This window comes from Elephantulus edwardii, unplaced genomic scaffold, assembly GCF_000299155.1.
Source record: "Elephantulus edwardii isolate Elephantulus edwardi_28Jun2011 unplaced genomic scaffold, EleEdw1.0 scaffold00146, whole genome shotgun sequence".
In the NCBI taxonomy this organism is placed as follows: Eukaryota; Metazoa; Chordata; class Mammalia; order Macroscelidea; family Macroscelididae; genus Elephantulus; species Elephantulus edwardii.
Window position 1 is genome coordinate 5512483 of NW_006399896.1, and position 6658 is coordinate 5519140.

At 43.1% G+C, this 6658-nt stretch overlaps 1 pseudogene; it reads left to right on the forward strand.

The window, feature by feature from the left end:
• Window positions 1-4564: 4564 nt before the first annotated feature.
• LOC102848719 lies at window positions 4565-4939 on the forward strand (annotated as a pseudogene).
• The last annotated feature ends 1719 nt before the right edge of the window (window positions 4940-6658 follow it).

Consider the following 6658-nt stretch of genomic DNA (forward strand, 5'->3'; position numbering starts at 1 on the left):
AAAATGATATCCATCTCCAATGAAGACCTTCCTCCTTCCAACATGCCCAAAGTCTGAGCATGAAGCTTCATGATCTTTGCCTCCAAGGAGCACTCTAGTTGCACCCTCTCCAGGACGTCATCTGTTTGTTCTTTTGGCCGTCCGTGGGACACAGGCAGACTGAATATTATGAACATGACTATCTTAACAAGACCAATCTACAAGACCAGTGCCATTCTGATACTGAAACTCATGTGGTTCTTGAAGGAGATATGAAAGGCCACGTCACACTTCCTTTGGAAAGGAAGGAGACACGAATAAACAAAGCTCTACTGAAAAAGGACTGCCAAAGTAGGAATCATCCTACTTATGTATCTCAAAACTGACTGACCAGCTATGGAAAACAAAACCACAAAGTCCTCAGAAATGCAACCACCAGGAGAAGAGAGTCAAGAGCCAAGAAATCTGCCCAGCCACTTATAATACCAAACTGATCTTTCACAAAGAGACCCCAAAACTGGCGTTATCTTTAACAAATGTTGTGGTTGTGTACTGCTGAGTGGAAACGAACACCTCGGTGACTATCCATCAGGTTTTCAGAGACAGGAAACCACACAGGAGAATGTCCACCTTTTCCTAGCAGCAGCTGGTAGATTTCAGGCACATGCCTTTATATTGGCAGCGCAACTCCTTTTCACGAAGCCCCTAGAGCTCTCAGAAATCACTCTGGCAAAATGAGACATGTGTCAGTAGAAAATCTGGAACACTATGGAATTGATACTATGATTCATTAACAGGATTTCAAACAGCCAAAAATGGACAACCAGTAGAGAACAAAATAGATCAATGGGGCCTTCTAAAATGAAAAAATCTTTGTAGACATCAAAATACTTCTCCATTAGGGTGAAAAGAAAGTCTACAAACTGGGAAAAATATCGAGTAATGACATATCTGATAATGGATACACATCTGAAATGTATACAATACTCAAGACCTTGAACAAGAAGACCTACAACTCGATTACAAAATAAGTAGAAACTATGAAAATACTCTTCCCCAGGCAGGATATTGACATAATCAACAAACACAGGAAGAACCGAAGAAACGGTTCAGTGTCTACCGAAGAAAGGGAAAAGAAAATAGCAACAAAGTATAATCTATGCCCAGCAACAATGGCACAGTTCAAAAGGACAAAATGACAAAAAGTGGTGAGGATGCAGAGAGACTTAAACTCTCAAGAACCACTGGTGGGATTGTAAAATGGTACAACCACCATGGAAAGTAGTCAGGTGCTTTCTCAGAAGGTTAAAAACAGAAATAACAATTGACCTAGTTATCCCACTACTAGAAATATGTTCTAAAAGATTTCAAAGTTGCCATACCAAACAGATGTAAACACACCCATATTTACTGCAGCATTACTCACAATAGCAAAATGATGTAAGCCGCGCAACTGACCATCAACAAATGGATAAACTGTGTTATATTCATACAACAGATTATGACTTAGTATTGAAAACAAGGATACATTTGTGAAACACTACACAACACAGGTGACCTTACAGGACATCCTTCTGGGTGAAGTATAAATCAGTCACAAAAAGACAAATACTGTATACACGTATGTTACAAAAATAGGTGGGTTGGGGCCTGGTAGGGAAAGCAGGAAAAGGTAGAACAGATAAGGAGCAATTGACTGGATAGTTAAAAAGTCAGTCTGAAATGTTTGGAGGATCAGACATCATGTGTATCCCAATTAGCAATCCAGGAACAGGACATGCACTGAGGACTGAAGGGGTGGGGCATCGGAGTGAATGTGGGAATGGAAAACCAATTTCTTTATAAAGTTTCATTCAAATCTTAATTTCACAAGAGGGGGGGAAGACCTTCACTTTTGCCACAAAAGATGGACTTTTCAATAAGCAAGAAAGAAAACCTAACATTGTTTTCAATTTTAACAGAACTACTATGTGTTTTTCCTCTAAATTACAGACTTTCTCACTTTTTAATTTCCTGTTTATCATTATAGAACTTCCCCTGAGATCAGAGAACTAGTATATTCGGGTTAATAACGGGCAGAACACACATTACGTGCGTTACGTACCTGGCACATGTTCCTTTTTAAGCAATCTTTAATTCTCCTAAGAGTATTCACGCACCAAACCACTCACCCAGGTAGGACCTTCCAGAAGGCACCCATGTCAAAAAAGGAAAAATCAGTAGCACATCCTCTGTGATGACCAGAGTTTCACTAAAGTTTCACCTTATTCTCCAGACAGATATCAATGCTCTCCAGCACTCTGGAGAGGTCCCTGACAGCACACCTTCCCAGTGCAATTCGTCTGTTGATTTCCTGACTCCTGGTACCTAGAGTGCTAATTGTGGAGCCAAGCAAACTCATCATCTCTCAATCCATTTTATTACGGTTGACCTTTTGGCTTGTGTCCACATCCATGTACTTGCAATGGTGAAGAATGCTGCTATGAACGGTGGCATTTCAGTCTCTGTTTGTGCCTCATTTCTCCTATTCTCCAGATACATCCAAACACTGCACTAGCTGGGTCATAGGCAATTTCGATATTCAGCTTGTTGAGGACAACCAAAATGCCTGTGAGAGTGGTTGTACCATTTAAAAATCTCACCAGCAGCGTATTCGAATTTCTATACCTCCATTTCCTTTCCTACATGTATTACTTGCTGTCATGTTACATTTTGCCACTGCTTCTGGAGTGAGAGGGTCTCATCTTGATTTTGATTTGCATCTCTCTTATTCCAGGTGATTTTTGAGCATTTCTTCATGTGTTTGTTGGACACTCGAGTATCTTCCTCTGTGAAAAGTCTTTCCATGTCTTTTGTCCATTTTTGTAATTGTGTTATCAGTCTTTTTCATGTGGAGGTCCGTAGGATTCTGTAAACTTTGATATGAGGCCCTTCCCTGAGATGGCACTGCCAAATGGTTTTTGGGGGTTTTTCCTTCTCAGTAGCTTTTCTCGTCACTCGGCTGGAAAAGATCTTTGATGCGCACAAGGGTTTAAACATCAGAAGGTCGTATTCATCAATTTTATCCTTTCCTGATTGTACATTCCTGGCTATATTTGGCAGTCTCTCAGTACCATAGACTAATCCTTCTAAGTGCTCAGGGCTCTTATGGCATTTTTTTTTGGTCCCAAGTGGGTGTCAGTAAATGGGACGTACTTGCCAGATAAATTGGGGGTCTCTGGCTCAGAATCTGCCAGCATGTGTGAGTGCCAGAATTTTAAAACACTGAAACGTTGGGCCATGCCTGCAGGCTGAGGGCGAGTGTGTTGTGAATCTCGTTTCCAGCTGGATCTTAGGATGTGTCAAATGTGATAAAGGTTATCCGTGGTGGACAGTGTTTGGTGGAGCTCCCTGATAGAAACAAGCTTGGAAGCAGGAGTGGCATCCACTTCCAAAATGGCTTGCCTCCGGAGACTCGATGAACTGGGAGCAAGGTTGAATGTCACCCAAGTGTTCAGGTCCTTTTTCATAGGGTCACTATGAATCACCTACGACTTGATGGCACTTAACAAAATCCAGAAGAAAAGGCACACTATATCAATATCAGGTGCCTTCACTTTGGTTGGTCTTGGGTGTTGTCTGGTTGAGTTTTCATTCACATCAATGTGTAGAAATGTGTAATCACGCCAAAGGGTTTCAAGCGCTGGATATCATGCCAGAAGCCGGTTGTCAGTTTCTTATCCTTGCCCTTATGTGGACATTACAACCAGAATCTTTACTTTGTAACCCAGTGCTTAATCACTGTAATGACATCAGATCACCTATGAATAAGTGCTGATCACTTGCCTCAGTTATATTAATACACCAAGCAAGGTGGAGATTTCATGCGCTATTAAATTTCAGCCACCCTTGGAATCAGATTTTACATTTAGTAGTCATCATTGATTTCTCCAGTACAAGATGAAACGAAACCATCGTAAAATGTCACAACCAAAAACCTTAAAGCTGTGATATGAACTCCTGAGAACGTGTATTTCGTTCACAGAGTTCTATAGATTCAGAACAAGAGCACCTAATTATCCTAAAAATTTTACCCTGAGAAGATTATAGAGGGGTGGGGAATATGTGACCACACTATGAAGGCAGGGATGCTCTCTTTCCAACATGACTCCCTCACATCTTGGATCTCTTTGCTAATGGAGCAGTGTCAAACTGGAGAACCCAATCTTGTATTTCTCTAGAAATATTCTTAGGATCAATTGACGCAGACTAGGCTCCTGGGAACAGCAAAGCCCTGAGGGCATGTTTATACGTCTCCATAATTAACTCCGTACCATTATGTGCTTTTACAAGATTTTCTAGGAGCAACCAATTAGACACAAAGGATTTAACTGGAGGTGTGGCCTTTCTCCAGTATAAAAGGGCTCGTCCAGCCTCTGGTTTGTGATCTGCTGACCACCGGGACTGGAGGTTGAGCGTAGGGAGACCAGCGTTGGATTCCTCCACTTGTACTGCACTGTCAGCCAGAAGAAGCGTCCAGCCTGAGGTGTGACCTCCACACTTGAGACTGACCATCTTCAGGGGTCCTAGGGGGTCAGCTGGTGGGATGGCAGATAAGGAAGAAGACCCCGCGTTCGAGGAAGAAAGTGAAGAAATCGGAGGCGGTGCCGAAGGTGGACAGGGCAAAAGAATGGGACTTTTTTCTAAAGAATTACGATGTATGATGTACGGGTTTGGAGATGACCAGAATCCTTACACTGAGTCAGTAGGTATTCTTGAAGATCTTGTCACAGAGTTCATCACCGAAATGACTCACGAGGCCATGTCAATTGGAAGACAAGGTAGAGTACAAGTTGAAGATATTCTCTTCTAGATCCGAAAGGACCCAAGAATGTTTGCTCGAGTTAAAGACTTGCTTACTACGAATGAAGAATTGAAAAGAGCTAGAAAAGCATTTGATGAAGCAAACTATGGATCTTGACAAATTTTGTATTTTCTGAAGCTTCATTATCTACTGTGGAAACTGCAGTAACTATATGTCTTCTGTGAGATTCTGATATCTAACAATGCAAATGAATGAAAAGTGGAGAAACACAAAAGTTGCAGCCTTTTTTCCTCTCATGTCTTCCATTTTAGATTGGTATGTGAGCCTGCCTTTATACTATGTACCTGAGATACTGAGACTGACCATCGTCAAGATCCCATTTCAAAAGGTGAGAAATTGGACCAGGAGTTTTTTGTAGCAAAGGAAACAGGTGACTTGAAATGAGAAGAGCAGGAATATCCGTGAAGAGCGGGTCTGACTCAAGGCATCAGTGTAAAAAGTAGACTTTTATTTTTTAAAATTATTAATATTATTATTACTATTATTATTTACATAAAGGGGGAAGGGTGGGGAGCAGAAGACTGAGGAGGGGCAGGATGAAATCACAGGGCTACACAATTTCGTGGGTGGAGGGAGTGGGCAGAGCAGATGAGAAAGATCAAGCGGAGACCAGAGAATACAGGGTAATGATAAGCATGGTCCAATGGTGACTTTTTCTTTCTTTTCCTATACAAGGAAATTGTATTTTTCATTGGCGGCTTTCTTGTTTGGGAACAGGGGTGCATCCTCTCCGTCTGCTTCCTGCTGAACTGGGGCATAGAGAAGGGGAAGGGGAGCCCGCTTTGACATTTTACTGGCGGTCCTGAGTTGAAGCTGCCTGCCATCTTGTTTGGTTAAGAATGGTTTAGCAGGAGTAGTATTTGTGAATTTATAGGAAAAAAACAAGTCACTCCTTTAAACCACGAAGGCTTTACTAACACGATCAATTAATTATTTTGCAGATTGGCTCACAATGAGTCGTCGATGACACGGAAGGAAGAGAAGAAGCCATGCATCCCAAGAGAAAAAGAAAGTAAGAGAAAAGTCACAGAACGAAGCCTTGACGTGTGACAACACGAGGAAGGAATCTTTGGCTCCAGAGGAGGCAAAGAGATCCACAAGGGGACCTTCCTCCACGCCCAACTCGAACCTAGGGCATCTCTCTACAAAGAGGAAACCCGCCCATTGCATGTATGGGAAAGAGTGAGTAGAAGGAGCCAGTTCGGAAGGAAGCCCAGGCCGCTGAGAACGCTCCACGGGCACAAGGACCACAGGGCTTTCCCAACATGGGCAACACCTGCTACATGAATGCCATCTTGCAGTCGCTCCTGGCCATTCCAACATTTATGGATGACTTGCTCACTCTAGGAATCCCACGAGAACGTCGCCCTGTCAGTGCTCTTGTCCTGTCATGGCACCAACTGCCTGTATTCAAAGATGGATGTGACGTGGGGACGATGACCCAGTTGCTCAGCGATATTAAGAGCGGCGTTTCTTCCGAGGCTCCGATATTCTCCAGCAACGGGCAGAACGAGGCCCATGAGTTTCTGAGCCAGTGTTTGCTTCAGATGAAAGAAGACATCTTGAATGTCGACAAAACAGACGAGACAGGGAGAGGCGAGGCCCTTCAAGACCTGCAGATTGCTCCTCGCAACACTCCTTCCAGAGTGTTTCTGTGCCCCTTGGTGAAGAACATTGGGTTGGAGTTACAGCGCTCCATCGTCTGTAACACCTGTGGTCAGGTAGTGCATAAGAGAGAGCTGGGCAACTCGCTCTCCCTCGACCTTGGCCAGCAGTGGCAGCCGCACCCGCTCTCTCTTCCACATGTTCTGGATC